Source organism: Phyllobates terribilis, unplaced genomic scaffold (genome assembly GCF_046119375.1).
Source record: "Phyllobates terribilis strain yellow unplaced genomic scaffold, ASM4611937v1 Scaffold_5__5_contigs__length_657084704, whole genome shotgun sequence".
NCBI lineage: Eukaryota > Metazoa > Chordata > Amphibia > Anura > Dendrobatidae > Phyllobates > Phyllobates terribilis.
The window spans coordinates 541,838,314-541,856,009 of record NW_027362765.1 but is presented as its reverse complement, the minus strand read 5'-3'; positions in this window follow the sequence as shown (position 1 = coordinate 541,856,009).

Here is a 17,696-nt window from a genome sequence, read left to right as displayed (position 1 = left end):
CTCTCAATACACTGTTTCCTAACCTTGACTTTACAGCAGTCTCTGTATTAGACGAAGAATACTCCTCAATTCGTCACAGATTCTGACAGCACAACACCTTACACTACAATTCAGGAATGCTTTGAAACTTCGACTATCAGTTACGGGAGGCAGCTATCTAAGAAAAGTACAGTGACCGGGGGAGGAGGAGGTGGTGTGCACACGAGCACGCGCAGGCATGCGACGTCACTCGGTTTAACACTTGCTGGTTCAGGACGTGGTGCGGGACGCCCAAGGTCTCACCACTCGACCTGTCACCCACCCAGATCCAACCTGACAATCCCACAGAAACCGCTGCGGCTGACACACAGGCAAGTGAGACATATAAAATACATCTCAACTTACCGTGTTCGATGGAGGTTGATCAGGCCTCAAATTCAGCCACCGCGGTCACCACCAGGGAAGTCAGCAATATGGGTCCGGGAGGGCGGCGTACCGCTAGCCACGCCCCACGTTGGGCGCCATTTGTGGGGGTCGTGATGACATTCCACTCGTCCTCCAGTCACTCCAAATTCAAACTATGAGCATGGGTCAACCATTCAAAGAATGAGTCAGACAACAAGCTGGTTCAAGCTCAGAGCATGCTCAGAAGACTACTACAGTCAACGTCCTCAGCAATGTTCTGCGTTTATTTTTACATACACAAATCTAAATACACTACATAATGGGAGGGAAAAGGGGTTGTCCGGGGCGGGGTAAACCATGAAAGTCCAGTGTCTGGCCACTCCTGATTGGTCCACATCTCCTTATCTCAGTCTCTGGGCAGATATTGCAGCCGTCAGCTTATAATCTTGTTTCGTTTCTCTGAAATAAGTCCTGGCAACGCTGGAAATGTCTTCGTTTAAGTTTCGATTTGAGTATTACGTAGCAAGGAAAGCTTATTGTTATATGACACAAAATGGTGGTTAGTACATTAGCAAAAAAGCGTATAAAAGTTACAAGAATATAAAAGTTACAAATATATATATTCTCTTTTTCCCCGACATTCTCTTCGGGGAAATATCCTTCAAGAGTAAGATATTATAGAGAGAAGAGAGGACTTTCTTTGGTGGACTTGTTTGTGCGCATAGAGATTCATAAACAGTGAGTGGTCTAGAGGGATCTCCCTTTATCAAGGCTTGATGAATTGCCTTTTTTAAAGATTCATAATGGAGAAAATTAAAGTTGGACATTGTGGGCAAGGTTTTCATTTCTTGGAAGGTGATGAAGGAGCCATCCTTCAGTAATTTATCTATTAAGGCGGAGGTTTCTATATGTCTTTCTGCATTAAGTGATTTGGGTTTTCCTAAGCTTGGGGTGAGAAAGTCCAATGCTCGAGATAACGGAGATCGGAGGGGATCTAAAGAATCAGCGACTGTTAACCAACGTTTGGTGCTCGTGTGGGTTAGTTGCTTGTGAAATGTAATTGTATGTGTTAAAATGAGGTTATTATTGAACGCAGTGGTATAGGTGACATGTTCTTCTATGGAGAGCCATAGCTTCTACCCCGGTTTTCTGATCCAATCCGTAGTTCTGGAGAGTATGGTGGCTTGGTAGTATTTATGGATGCTGGGTACTCCCATACCGTCCGATCTCTTGGGGAGCGATAAAGTTAGAGAGTTCAATCTTGGTCGGTGTTTGTTCCAAATGTAATTAAAAAAGAGTGAGTTAATTTTGGATAAGTATGTTTTGGACAGAGAAATGGGAAGCATTTGAAAAAGGTAAATGAATTTGGGTAAAAGAACGCTTTTAATTAGGTTTTTTCTACCAAACCAAGAGAGATAGGGAGAACTCCATTTCTTGATGTGGTCTGGGACTGTAGCAAGAAGAGGTTTATAGTTAAGTTTAAATAAGTCTTTATAAGATGCACTAATCTTGATGCCCAAATAAGTGATGTGACTTTCTGGCCATCTGAACGGAAATTGGGTTTTAAAGCAGTTTATGGTGTGTATTGGTATGTTTTTTTCCAGTGCTTCAGATTTGGAAAGATTTATTTTGAAGTTGGACATGGAACCATATTTGTCTAGAATCTGCATAAGGGCCGGGATCCCTTTGTGAGGTTGTGTCATTGAGATGAGAAGGTCATCAGTGAAGGCCATGGTTTTATGGTGGATGCCATCGATATTGACCCCCACTATGTCCTCACATAAATTAATGGATTTAATCAAGGATTCCATCACCATAAAAAATAAAAGTGGTGAAAGGGGGCAGCATTGCCTTGTTCCATTATGAATGGTGAAAGGGTTAGAGAGGGAATTGTTGATTTTAATTTTTACTGAGGAATGAGAGTACATTTGGAATATTGCCGATGTCACAACAGGAGGAAAATTAAAGCTATTAAGTGTCTATTGTAAGAAGATCCAGTCTACCCTGTCAAAAGCTTTCTCCGCATCAGTGCCTAAGAGCACTAGTGGACGTTTATGGTGGATAGAGTACTGCAGCAAGTGGAGAACTTGCCAGGCATTGTCCTTACCCTCCCTTCCCTTAATAAAACCAGTTTGATCTGGTGATATCAATTTTGGCAAAAATTCCGCTATACGTTTTGCCAGCATGCTAGCATAACTTTTGAGATCCATGTTTAATAAAGAAATCAGTCTGTAGTTACTACAACATTCCGGATCTTTACTTTCTTTATGTATGAGAGAGATGTGGGCTTCAAGCATTTGGGGAGGAAAGGATTCACCCTGGAGTACTCCATTGCACATATTGAGAAGGTGGGGTTCAAGTATCGAGGAGAAGGTCATATAATATGGAATAGGGAGACCATCAGGGCCCGTGCCTTCCCTTTGGGGCTATTTGACAGGATAGACCTAACCTCCTTTATATCAAATGGTCTAGAAAGTGTTACTTTTTGGTCCTTAGTAAGTTTTGGTAAATTGAGCTTTGTTAAGAAGGATTGTATGTCTAAGCGTTTCCTAGTTTTTTCTTGAGCAGATTCATCAGGAAAAAGGTTATATAGATTTGAATAGTATTTTTAGAATTCTGACGTAATAATGTTGTGATCTGTTGTATGGTGGCCGCTGGAGGTTTTCAGAGTATGGATATAGGTTCGGACTTGCCTAGTTTTTATTAAGGACATCATCAATTTGCCTTGTGCAAACATCGATTTTTCCAATTAAGGTATTGTTTAGCAGATTGCTTATTTAATAAGTCTTTTAGTTGTTAGCATTTAGCTGTAAGTGCTTCCAAAGCTTGATGTATCACAGTTCTTTTGTGTAGTTTCTAGATCTGCTATTTCCTTGTAAAGGGCTTGTGTATGTTTTTTGCGTTGTTTATGTAGGACGCCTCTGATCACTGATTTGTGAGCTTCCCATAGGGTTGAGAATTTGATTTCTGGTGTTGCGTTGATTTAGAAGAAATTGGTTAGGGTGGTTTGGATGCACTTTTTCTTGACGTCAGACAGTAAAATTGATTCGTTCAGTCTTTATGTGCGGTGGATAGAATGGGGTTTAGAGAGCGAGAAGCAAACCGGGACTACTGAATGGTCAGAATGAACCGAAGGAAGTATTTCTGATTTCACGGTTGGTGAAAGGAGAGACTTGGGTAGGAAAACATAGTCTATCCTATGATAGGAATTATGTGCATGAGAGAAAAAAGTATAGTCTAGCTCAGTGGGATGACAAAATCTCCATATGTCAATGAGTGAGAGTATATGTAGTGATTTTTTTATCTTAGCTAGGTGCCTGAGGGAGATATGACTTATTTTTGAAGAGGAGTCCTGAGAAGGCTCCAGAGGAGTGTTAAGGTCCCCTCCAATAATTGAAGTGCCTTTAATGAAGGCCCGAAATTTGTTTAATTTGGATAATAACCATCTGATCTGCTTCTTGTTAGGGGGCGAATAAATTACCAATCATAACCAAGGATCCTGCTAAGAGGCCCTTCACAAATATAAAGCGTCCCTCAGGGTCAATTAAAGATTCCCTTAGTAGAAAAGGCGTATCTTTAGCAAAAGCTAGACACCTTTTTTAAAGGAGGGTAGTTTCCCTGTTTGGAAATGGGTTTCTTGAAGAAGAAGTATTTAAAAATTTTCTTTTCTGAACCTAGCTAATGTTTGGGATCTTGGAATAGGTGAGTTGAAACCATGTGTGTTGAAATTTGCTAATTTGAATGTTTCTTGTTTAGCTACCATGGTTAATGGGGATGGGGTGGAGAACAAATATACTTATTGTCAGTTGAGTTGGACCAATGAGTGGGTTGAGTCATTGGGATAAAAAAGGAGGGGAAAAAAGACAGTCACTAGAACAATGAAATTAGTGATAGAACAAAAAACAGTTGTAGTTACAGTTAACAGCAGCGTTAACCAGTAAAGCTAGAGGGGGCAAAAGGAGGTTTTAAGCATAAAGGGGAACATGATGGTGCTACAGAGGTACGCTCTGTAAATCTTATGAAAAATCTGAGTCTACTATGGGACTAACCGCACCACATCTATTCAACGTGAAGGTAACTATGGTGGTAACAAAAAGAGTCCCACAGGTGAGGGAGGTCTAATCAGTTTGCTGAAATACAGAGTTAGGAATCGAACTAGGCAAATTACAAATAATTCAATACTTATAATTCAATATTTGTATCACAAAGTACAGTCTAAGAAACCTTTTCTGTTTGAATGGGTAAGAGAAAAAGAACGAATAGACAACAAATTTTTAGGTTAATACCAACAATTTTTCAAAAAAAAGGTTGTAGTACTAAAGGTATTTTAAATGATAGGAAAAGAACAGATCTTGAAAACCTTGTATCAGCCATATTCACCATCTTTAGGAGCAGACAGATGCTTAGCTGATTTGCGCCTCTGGCGCTGTGATTTAGAAGTTGGAACGGCACTCCAAAGTGGAGGAGGGGAAATGTGCTTTAGAGGAGCTGTATATTGGGATGCTTCTAAATCTGGATATTTTTCCAGAGTTATTCCCAGTTTGTTGCAGGCTTCCTTGATTTCTGTTGAAGATCTAGCCTGGATACATTTGTCTTTAGTGGTAATTGCTATGCCAAAAGGATACAACCAGCGGTATTGGTATTGGTTTTGGCGTATGGCTTCAGTGAAGAGTTTCAACAATCGCCTCTTATTTAAAGTTGAGGAGGCCAAGTCCTGGAAAATCGAAATCGAGGAATCTTCGAAAGATATTTCAGTTGCTTCTCTTGCTCTTTTTAAAATTAAGTCTTTGGTGCGGAAATCCAAGAAACGGCAAATGACAACATGTGGGGGGTCATTCCTTTTAGGTCTGGGTCTTAGTTCTCTATGTGCTCTCACTATTTCAATTTGTGGGGTATCTTCTGAATTCAGGATTTTGGAGAAGATCTCGAGAAGTGTTGGAGTGACTATTTCTGATGCTACACTCTCCGGGAGACCCTTTATGCTCAGATTGTTCCGTCTTTCTCTGTTTTCACGGTCTTCCAGGATGGAATATATTTGGTTGATTTGGCTTTCTTGAGACTGAACACAGGTTACCATGGCATTAGTTTGTTGGATCATAGATGACTGTGTGGATTCTACAGAGTCAACTCTTTGGCCTATTTGTGATATTTCTTGTTTAATATCAAAAAGATCCTTTGCAACAGGTTCTAGCAATTTGGCTAAAATCCTTTTAATGAAGGAACGGGATACTGGATGTTCATTTGATGATCGACAGTCTTCTAAATCACTTTCCACGTCAGAGTCTGAATCATGCAGAGCCAATGCATGCTCATTGGCTCTGTAAAGAGCGCCAAACATGCAGGGTGGAGACCCGAGCTCCCGCCCGAGTAACCCGAAAATGCTCGGTGCTCACCAAACATCCCGAGTAGTGAGATGCTCGGGCGAGTACCGAGCAGTGTCGAGCATGCTCGCTCAACACTAATTCTATGCAATTCTAATTTTTTTTTTCTTCACAATGGTCAAAATCGATAACAAAGAATCGGAGGCCACTACTAAATCAATTACATCTCTCACACAAATAGACATGGGAAAATTTCTTAAAAAACAACAAAATAAAACATCTACATCAAAGTCTACATCACCCCCACGTGGTCTTTGGGTGGGGGTGATGTAGACTTTAATGTAGATGTTTTATTTTGTTGTTTTTTAAGAAATTTGCCCATGTCTATTTGTGTGAGAGATGTAGATGATTTAGTAGTGGCCCCAGATTCTTTGTTGCCGATTTTGACCATTGTGAAGAAAAAAAAAATTAGAATTGCATAGAATTAGTGTTGAGCGAGCATGCTCGACACTGCTCGGTACTCGCCCGAGCATCTCACTACTCGGGATGTTTGATGAGCACCGAGCATTTTCGGGTTACTCGGGCGGGAGCTCGGGTCTCCGCCCTGCATGTTTGGCGCTCTTTACAGAGCCAATGAGCATGCAGGGATTGCCAGCCAGTCACTGTAATGCCGCAGCCATGTTGGTTGTGGGCATTACAGTGATTGGCTGGCCGCACAGCGTCACCTCGAGTATTTTAAACCGGGTGCCGCCATCTTGGACACAGTCGCTCCGGATCAGATGGTGCAGGGAAAGTGCTGCTGAGCTAGGGAGAGATTTATACTGCGAAATAGGTAGTGTAGGGTCTCTAAAGCCTGCCAAATCAAACAAACAGTACTTCTGAGGACTAATATGCATCCCAGATATCAGGCAGGCAGGCTGTATAGGAGACGCAGTGGTTATACCAACAAACAATGCATTACAGTCCTGTGAGCTGCTTATCAAATTGCTAGACTTAGCCCCAGGTCTCAGGGGCCAGAAAAAAATCCTTTTTTTTTCATCTAAATCCTCTTTTTTTTTTTTTTCCTCAGTCAGACTGTACAAATACCCGTCATATTAACATTTTGGTATCCCCCCCCCCAAAAAAAAAAATTGAGTGTGTCTGTGAGTGTTCAGACACAAATATATCTGTTTAAAAGAGTCTGGTTTCGTCCAGATAACTAGAACTGTGGTTTTGCAGTTCCACGGTTCAAATCTCTGTATTGTCCACTTTTTTGCCTTTTTTCCATAAAAAAAAACAGTTTGAGTGTCTCGCTGACTGTTCAGAAACAATTATATCTGTTTAAAAGATTCTGGTGTAGGCCAGAGAAATAAAACTGTGGTTTTCCTCTTCCACGGTTCAAATCTGGGTGTAATACACCTTTTTGCCTTTTTTACATAAAAAAAACCAGTTTGAGTGTCTCGCTGACTGTTCAGACACAAATATATCTGTTTAAAAGATTCTGGTGTAGGCCAGAGAACTAGAACTGTGGTTTTCCTCTTCCACGGTTCTAATCTCCTTTTTATTACCCTTTTGCCATTGATAGTGCGAGTGTACAATGGGCAAGGTGCGTGGCAAGGGACATGGAACTGGACGTTCTGGTGATGGTGCATGCAGAGGACGGGGCCGTGGCCAAGGTGAAAATGTGCCACAACCAATAGCCACATCTTCTCACTCCCAGTTCTTGACCGAATTACTAGGAAAGCACACAACAACACCACTATTGCGAACTGATCAGTGTGAACAGGTTATTAATTGGATAGCAGATAATACTTCCAGTCACCTGGGCACCACCTCCTCCGGTCTGTCTTCCACACGGTCAAGTGTTAGTAGCTGTGAGTCTCGACCGCATACTCCTCCTCACCCTGATGCTCCTTCCTCCTACCATGCCGAGTGTCGTCAGACAACAACTGATCCCACAGTTGGACACTCTGAAGAGCTGTTCGCTGGTCCATTTCCATATTTGGTCCCCTCGCCTGCTCCGCTTGAAGTGGTGGAAGAGGAGATCCCATGTAGTGAAATATTTGAACAGCCACGGCCACAGGAAGGCGACGCTGGCAATTTGTCACAAGAGGTGGACGATGACGAGACACAATTGCCACGAAGTGAGGAGGAGGACCTTGATGCGGAAGAGGAGGAGGTGGTGGATGATCTAGTAACTGACCCAACATGGCAGGAGGACACGCAGAGCGAGGCCAGCAGCACATAGGGGGAGGGAGGCAGAGTACCCCAACAGGCAGGAAGAAGCAGTGTGGTGGCCGCAGACAGAAGGCACACATCAGAATCAAACATCATTTGAATTTGGCTTGCTTGCAGTCTGTGCATACGTCTCAATGAGTTTTAGACAAGTTTGCTCTGAAAATCATATAATCAAATAGAACTGCAAGCTTTTTACAACTAAGTTAATAGCTTAGTGGTTAGTGCACTGGCTTTGAGACACAGAATTTTGGGTTCAAGTCCCATTAGCGAATAGTTACTTTTTTTTATTATTATTACAGTTGTAAAAGTCACTCGTCAGAATCACTCATCAAAATCATTCGTCAGAATCATTCATCAGAATCACTCGTCAAAATCATTCTTCAGAATATCTCGTCAGAATCACTCATCAAAATCATTTGTCAGAATCATTCGTCAGAATCACTCGTCAAAATCATTTGTCAGAATCATTCGTCAGAATCAATTGTCAAAATCACTCGTCAGAATTACTTGTCGAAATCACTTGTCAGAATCACTCGTCACAATCACTCGTCAGAATCACTCGTCAAAATCTCTTGTCAGAATCAGTTCTCAGACAGGGTGTTTAGCCTCAAACTGACATCATTCTGATGTTTAAATTTTGATATATGATCATGTCCTAAAATGGACACTGTACACCACTGCTTCTTCCGCTGTTGTGCGTGTAAGAGAACCCCCTGTTGTGCGTGCAAGGCAATCCCCTGTGCATACTGCATGCAAAGATGCCCCCTCCTCTCAGTCTTCACTTATTTTGGCAGTTTCTCAAGAAACAGCATCAACGTCCATGTCCACGTCCCACCGCAGCTTTCAATTGTCCATATCCCAGACCTTTGAGCAAAAGCACAAATTCGCAGCCAACGCCCCTTAGGCCACAGTCCTAAATTCGCACATTTCATGACTGCTTGCGTTGGAAATGCTGACTTTTAGGCTGGTGGAGACGGAATACTTCCGCAACCTTATGGCGGTGGTCATCCCTCGATACTCGGTCCCCAGCCGACACTATTTTGCCTGGTGTGCCATCCCCGCACTACACAAGCACGTGTCCCAAAACATCTGCTGTGCCCTCAACAACGCAGTTACTGGGAGAGTCCACCTGACAACGGACACGTGGACAAGTGCTTGTGGCCAGGGACGGTACATCTCCCTGACGGCACACTGGGTAAACATAGTGGAAGCCGGGATCCAGTTGGACCTTGGGACGGAACACATCCTCCCCACACCGAGGATTGCGGGCCCTATGTCAGTCAGAGTTGCCCCCACAGTGTACAGCTCCTGCGCATCATCATCCTCCTCCTCCTCATGTTCAGCCTCCATCTCAGATATCACCACATCAGTTACAAGCTGGAAGCACTGCAGTACTGCCTCAGCCAAGTGGCAACAGGCTGTGCTGAAACTCATAAGCTTAGGTGATAAACCTCACACTGCTTGTGAGTTGTGGACAGCTGTGAAAGAGCAGGCAGATCTGTGGCTGAGACCGCTGAACCTACATCCAGGCATGGTCATGTGTGACAATGGCCGTAACCTGGTGGCGGCTCTGAGGCGAGGCGAGATCACACACGTGCCATGCCTGCCTCATGTGCTTAACCTCGTGGTTCAGCGGTTTCTTAAATCATACCCCGAGTTGCCAGATCTGTTCGTCAAAGTACGCCGCCTGTCAGCTCATTTTCGGAAGTCGGCTACAGCTTCCGCCGCCCTTGCTGTGTTGCAGCAGCGTTTGCAGCTTCCGAAACACCGACTGGTGTGTGATGTCCCCACACGTTGGAACTCTACCCTCCATATGTTGCAAAGGATTTGTGGAGTACCAGCAGCAACAAGGCCGTCGATATTCAGGTCAGACTCCACACATAAGACCTCAGGAGTGGACCTGGATGCCTGACATATGTACCATCCTGACAAACTTTGAGGAGTCCACCAAGATGGTGAGTGGCGATGATGCCATCTTTAGCGTCAGCATCCCACTTGTCTGTCTTTTGCAACGCTCTCTGCAGAGAATTAAATTAAAGAGGAGGCATTGCAGCCAGAGTATGATGAGATGGATCAAGAAGCCGTAGTGGGCGATTACACACAGCCCAGCCTCATCTCATCCCAACGTGCACTGGGGGACAATGAGGGAGTGGAGGAGGAGGAGGAAGAACAAGAGCTGGTATCATGCGCTGTAGACCGTAGTACCTGTACAAATCTCATACCGTTGATTCAGCGTGGGTGGCCTGAGCACAGGGGGGAGGAGGAGGAGGAGAGCATGGTCAGTCGTCATCTTGGTGAGGACACGGAAATCTTACACGTTACAAGTCTGGCACGCATGGCTGACTTTATGTTACGCTGCCTTAACCATGACCCTTGCGTTGTCAAAATGTTGGGTGACAGTCATTACTGGTTGGTGACACTTTTAGACCCCCGCTACAAGGAGAACTTTACTCCCTTATTCCTGAGGTGGAGAGGTCTACAAAAATTTGGCAGTACCAGAAGGCCCTTGTTGCAGAACTGTTAAAAAAATTCCCATCTGAACACGCTAGCGGCAGAGGTCACAGTTCGTTGCCCAACCAAGGTGTACAGGCGAGAGAGACGCAACTCGAATCCAGCAGAGGCAGGGGAACACTGTCAACGTTCTGGGACAGTTTTCTCAGACCCGCCCAGCTTACAGGCCCTGAGGCGCGGGGTACTCTCACAAGGAGTGGAAAGTTTCAAAAGATGGTGAGGGAGTACCTTGCCGACCGTACCAGCATCCTCCGTGATTCCTCTGTGCCTTTTAATTATTGGGTATCCAAGCTGGACACTGGGAATGAACTCGCTCTGTACGCCTTGGAGGTGCTGGCCTGCCCTGCCGCTCGCGTGTTATCGGAGCGTGTTTTTAATTATAACTGATAAGCGCACTCACCTGTCAACTGACAATGCTGACAAGCTGACCCTTATCAAAATGAACAAGGGCTGGATTGGGCCAGACTTCTCATCACCACCAAATGACAGCAGAGTAACATAAAGTCAAATCCGCTGTGTTATTTTGGGTGGTGTATTCCCATGCACCGCTTCACACTCACACATGGGTATACGCTTCCTCATTTCGGCTGTTTTTTGCTCTTCTCCTTATCCTCAGCCTCCACCACCACTATACCACCAGGGTGACCGTGGTCCGTGTTGCCAGCATTGCAAGTTCCTGCGTCCTAATTTTTGGCAGATTTTGCTTGGAAGGCATAGGCAAAGACTATGGGAGACCCACTCCCCAATAATGGGAACAATGTTTTTAATATGCTGTACTGTATGGCTCTTGTAAGGGGCATTGCAAGTTCCTCCATCCTAATTTTTGGCAGATTTTGCTTGGAAGGCATAGGCAAAGACTATGGGAGACCCACTCCCCAATAATGGGAATAATGTTTTTAATATGCTGTACTGCATGGCTCTTGTAAGGGGCATTAAAATCGTCTTGTTAAGCTACTGTGACCTCCACGTCTCTTCCAAGGGTCATTGATATTGTCTTTTTATTCCACTGGGACCTCCACCACTCTTCCAAGGTGCATTGATATTGTCTTTTTATTCCACTACGACCTCCACCACTCTTCCAAGGGGCATTGATATTGTATTTTTATTCCACTGCGACCTCCACCACTCTTCCAAGGGGCATTGATATTGTCTTTTTATTCCACTGGGACCTCCACATCTCTTCCAAAGGGCATTAAAACCATCTTGTTAAACCACTCTGAACTCCACACCTCTTCCAAGGGGCATTAAAACTGTCTTGTTAAGCTACTGTGACCTCCACGTCTCTTCCAAGGGACATTAAAGCCGTCTTGTTAAACCACTCTGAACTCCACATCTATTCCAAGGGGCATTGATATTGTCTTTTTATTCCACTGGGACCTCCACCACTCTTCCAAGGGGCATTGATATTGTATTTTTATTCCACTGCGACCTCCACCACTCTTCCAAGGGGCATTGGTATTGTCTTTTTGTTCCACTGGGACCTCCACATCTCTTCCAAGGGGCTTTAAAACCGTCTTGTTAACTCTTGAACTGGAATAGTAGCAGGAAAACATCCAGCAATCCTCGGAGGAGGTAGGATATGCGCCAAAACATTGACCACCTAAGGCCTAGCCGCTACTACATACATGCGCTTGCATTCCAAGGAACAGAAAGCTAAGGAGATGGATGGCCTCATGATCATGAATAATTTACTCATTGTGTAGGAGGCCAACCACTGCTGCTGTCTACCTTCTGAACTTTGTGTTGAAGCCTGATTGACCCAGGACCCGCAAGCCTCTATGTCTGGAGGACGTGTTGCATCCCAGTGTCCAACTGTGTCCCGGCTTTCACAATATTAACCCAGTGTGAAGGCGTCAGTGAGATGGACCATCCCTGGCCACATTCACTTGTCCACGTGTTTGTGGTTAGGCTGTCCTTCTCACTAAATGCACTGGGGAGAGCACAGGTAATGTTTTGGTATGTGCGCTTGTGTATAAGGCGCACCGGGACAAATAGGGGCGGCTGGGGACCGTTTATGGACACCCTGGGGACCAAGCGTGGACACCCGGCCGCCGGGCGGCTGGGGACTGAGTGTGGATACCAGGCCACCGACGCAGCCATGACGTGGTGGCCAGATTCCGCCTCCACATGCCTAAAAGGCCCAATGTCAAGTGCAAGCAAGCAAGCAGTATGGTATTGCAGCCTGGGGGTGGGTGGGTGGCAGGCTGCATACTTGCACTTGCATTGCAAGGAATGGGGAGGTACAATTGAACACTGCCCTGGGACAAGGACTTGCACGGGGATAGTTGCAAGTCTGCATCTTCTGATGCGGCAAGGATCACTTCTGATGGGCACACTTTTAGGCAGTGACCTGGCTGTCAGAGATGCTTCCAGGGGTCTTCCCCATGCTGTTCCCATGTCTTTTCAGCACTGTATGCATGTGTCACACAGCACATGGCTAGATAAGGTTGTAAAATATTAAAATGACATTTCCCGGTGAATGCATATGTCACGGTTAAAAGCAATACAAAAGTGCAAAAATGCATAAAAAATGCTACTTGTGAACATAGCCCAAGGTGTGGAGGAGTATTTTTGTTTTTGGTTACTTATTTTACCTTATACACAAGTCTTTACCCTGGAAAGGATGTTCCTTAACATATTTCACAGGAAAACAGTTTCAGTTTCGTTTTTAAACGTTTTATTGTGAGCCTGTAAAAGTGGCTTAATACCTCTGACCACGTTGTTACAGCACTGATCTTGGGGTCAGAAATGCTTCCTGGGGCGATCCCCATGCTGTCCCCATGTCATTTGAGCACTGTCACTATCGTTTTGGGCACTTTTCAGGCTTTCTACAGACTGCCAGGGGTGCCGCCGCAAAAATGCTCGGGTCTCCCATAGACTAACATTGGGCTCGTTGCTCGGGTCGAGCACCCGAGTATCACGGTGAGCTCGGCCTGAGCTTCGAGCACCCAAGCATTTTAGTGCTCAATCAACACTACCTAGAATATATTGAAGTAGCACCTGTCACATTCTCCAAAACATGTTAGAGGTGGTAGAGGATTAATACATGTTCAAGATTTGTATTGCTACTCAATTACATCAGGAGTAGTGTTGAGCGATACCTTCCGATATCGGGAAATATCGGATCGGATTGGATCGGACCGATACCGAAAAAGTATCGGATATCGCCGATTCCGATACCGGAAACCAATGCAAGTCAATGGGACATAAATATCGGAATTAAAATAAACCCTTTCTTTCCTTGTAGGCTATTTCTACATGAAGGAAAACAACTAAGAATAATGTAGAATGTATTGGGGGAGGTGGGGGAGACAATAAAGGCATAGAGGTTTAGCCCAGTCAAATGGAATAGCAGGAATTAATATTTTTTTATTATGTTCTGAGTTACGGAAATATTAACTATGTTAAGTATTTTTATATTTTGTCAGATATTTATGTTTCACTACTTCCATGCTCTTCACCTTCTTTTTTACTTCTCCCACACTTTCTCCTTCATCATCCTCAGCATCTTTTTCATCCACTTCTTCTTCACCTTCTTCTTCTTCACCTTCTTCGTATTATTCTTTTTTTTACATTCTTCATATTCTACTTCTTCATCTTCTTCATATTCTTCTTCTTCATCATATTCTTATTTGTGACAGGCATTCCTGTAGTTGTTATCTATAAAAGGTTGGACATTACACCTTTCGTTCTGCCCGTCACAAAAGATTTACAACAGGATTTGTCCGCGTTCAGTTTGGCCTGCAGCAGCAGGTCTTTTCCAGGGGCACCACGAGGAGGAACGGACTCACCCCCATACACTGCTTAGTCATCTTCTGCTTATAATTTAGATATTATCTTTTGCTCTGATTTTTAGTCTTATGCTTAATGTTCTTCCGCTTTTTGTTCTGCAGCTTCTTGTATTTCTGCTTCTTGGTTTTCTGTCTCTTGTTTTTCTGTATCTTGGTGCTTGTCTTCTCTTCTTTGTCTTCTTGGTCAACTTCTTCAGGGTCATCTTCTTGGTCTTCTTCGGGGTGGTCTTCAGGGTCGTCGTCTTCGGGGGTCCTCGTCTTCGGGGTCCTTGTCTTCTTCGGGTTGGTCTTCTGGGTCCTCGTCTTCGGGGTCCTCGTCTTCTTCGGGGTGGTCTTCAGGGTCCTCGTCTTCTTCGGGGTGGTCTTCAGGGTCCTCGTCTTCTTCGGGGTGGTCTTCAGGGTCCTCGTCTTCAGGGTCATTGTCTTCGGGGTCCTCGTCTTCTTAGGGTTGGTCTTCAGGGTCCTCGTCTTCAGGGTCCTCGTCAGGGAGATCCAGAGTGATTACCAAGAACCATTTCAAAAAGCTTGAACTTGGAAATGTAGCAGAAGGTACAAGAAAGCTGAGGAACTACCGAGGACCAGCTGACGGTACTGGAACCCGGATGGATAGCAGAAGGTACAAGAGCCAATGGAACTACCGAGGACCAGCTGATGTTACTGGAACTCGGTTACTAAGCAGGAGGTACCTGTGCCAGAAAGCACTACCAAGGACCAGCAGACGTTGGTGGAACTTGGATACCGAGAAGGAGGCACCTAATCCAAAGGCACTGCCGAGAACCAGCTGACGGTACTGGAACCCGGATGGGTAGCAGAAGGTACAAGAGCCAATGGAACTACCGAGGACCAGCTGATGTTACTGGAACCCGGATGGGTAGCAGAAGGTACAAGAGCCAATGGAACTACCGAGGACCAGCTGATGTTACTGGAACTCGGTTACTAAGCAGGAGGTACCTGTGCCAGAAAGCACTACCAAGGACCAGCAGACGTTGGTGGAACTTGGATACCGAGAAGGAGGCACCTAATCCAAAGGCACTGCCGAGAACCAGCTGACGGTACTGGAACCCGGATGGGTAGCAGAAGGTACCCATGTAAAAAAAAAGTTCAAGGCCGCGAGCCGGCCGCAGTTACCAAAACCCACAGTCCTACAGAGGGTGCTTGTCCTATTGGCACTATGGAACCAGCCTTCATTGCCAGATCCCGCAGCCCACATAGGAGTCACCTAAACTGCAGGCACCATAGAGTCGGCTAACCCGACCGCAACACGACAGGACAACGCATTGGAGGCAAAGTGACGTTGACACTACCCGGAAACAGCTGGCGTGCTGGAACCAGGCTGGGCAGGAGGGAGTACCCGTGCCAAAGACACTGCCGAGAACCAGCTGACGGTACTGGAACCCGGATGGGTAGCAGAAGGTACAAGAGCCAATGGAACTGCCGAGAACCAGCTGGCGGTGCTGGAGCCCAGGGTAAATACTAAAAACAGAAGAGCCAGAGGTGTATTTGGAGGAGGTTTTAAATCCGTACTACAGTGGATGTGGACAAAGCAGGAGAATTTGCCGGACACACAGCTGGGGATCAGCTGACGTTACTGAATCCCAATAACACTGGAGCAAGCGTTGACTGTGCAGACGGCACTTCTGAGCAGCAACTAGCGGTATTGGAGCCCAGGGTAAATACTAAAAACGGAGGAGCCAGAGGTGTAATTGGAGCAAGTTTTAAATAAGTAGCACAGTGAATATGGACAGAGCAGGAGAAATTGCCGTGAACACAGCAGGGGAACAGCTGACGTTACCGAACCCCAATAACACCGCAGCAAGTGTTGACTGTGCAGACGGCACTTCCGAGCGCCAACTGGCGGTGCTGGAGCCCAGGGATAAGAATGAAAACAGAGGAGCCAGAGGTGTAATTGGAGCAACTTTAAAATGTGTAGTACAGTGGATGTGGACAAAGCAGGAGAAATTGCCGTCCGCACAGCAGGAGAACAGCTGACGTTACTGAACCCCAATAACACGGCAGCAAGTGTTGACTGTGCAGACAGCACTTCCGAGCGCCAACTGGCGGTGTTGGAGCCCAGGGTAAATACTAAAAACGGAGGAGCCAGAGGTGTAATTGGAGCAAGTTTTAAATAAGTAGCACAGTGAATATGGACAGAGCAGGAGAAATTGCCGTGAACACAGCAGGGGAACAGCTGACGTTACCGAACCCCAATAACACCGCAGCAAGTGTTGACTGTGCAGACGGCACTTCCGAGCGCCAACTGGCGGTGCTGGAGCCCAGGGATAAGAATGAAAACAGAGGAGCCAGAGGTGTAATTGGAGCAACTTTAAAATCTGTAGTAGTGAGAATGTGGACAGAGCAGGAGAAATTGCCGTCCGCACAGCAGGGGAACAGCTGACGTTACTGAACCCCAATAACATGGTAGCAAGTGTTGACTGTGCAGACAGCACTTCCGAGCGCCAACTGGCGGTGCTGGAGCCCAGGGATAAGAATGAAAACAGAGGAGCCAGAGGAGTAATTGGAGCAACTTTAAAATGTGTAGTACAGTGGATGTGGACAAATCAGGAGAAATTGCCGTCCGCACAGCAGGAGAACAGCTGACGTTACTGAACCCCAATAACACGGCAGCAAGTGTTGACTGTGCAGACGGCACTTCCGAGCGCCAACTGGCGGTGCTGGAGCCCAGGGATAAGAATGAAAACAGAGGAGCCAGAGGAGTAATTGGAGCAACTTTAAAATGTGTAGTACAGTGGATGTGGACAAATCAGGAGAAATTGCCGTCCGCACAGCAGGAGAACAGCTGACGTTACTGAACCCCAATAACACGGCAGCAAGTGTTGACTGTGCAGACGGCACTTCCGAGCGCCAACTGGCGGTGCTGGAGCCCAGGGATAAGAATGAAAACAGAGGAGCCAGAGGTGTAATTGGAGCAACTTTAAAATCTGTAGTAGTGAGAATGTGGACAGAGCAGGAGAAATTGCCGTCCGCACAGCAGGGGAACAGCTGACGTTACCGAACCCCAATAACACCGCAGCAAGTGTTGACTGTGCAGACGGCACTTCCGAGCGCCAACTGGCGGTGCTGGAGCCCAGGGATAAGAATGAAAACAGAGGAGCCAGAGGTGTAATTCGAGCAACTTTAAAATGTGTAGTACAGTGGATGTGGACAAAGCAGGAGAAATTGCCGTCCGCACAGCAGGAGAACAGCTGACGTTACTGAACCCCAATAACACGGCAGCAAGTGTTGACTGTGCAGACAGCACTTCCGAGCGCCAACTGGCGGTGTTGGAGCCCAGGGTAAATACTAAAAACGGAGGAGCCAGAGGTGTAATTGGAGCAAGTTTTAAATAAGTAGCACAGTGAATATGGACAGAGCAGGAGAAATTGCCGTGAACACAGCAGGGGAACAGCTGACGTTACTGAACCCCAATAACATGGTAGCAAGTGTTGACTGTGCAGACGGCACTTCCGAGCGC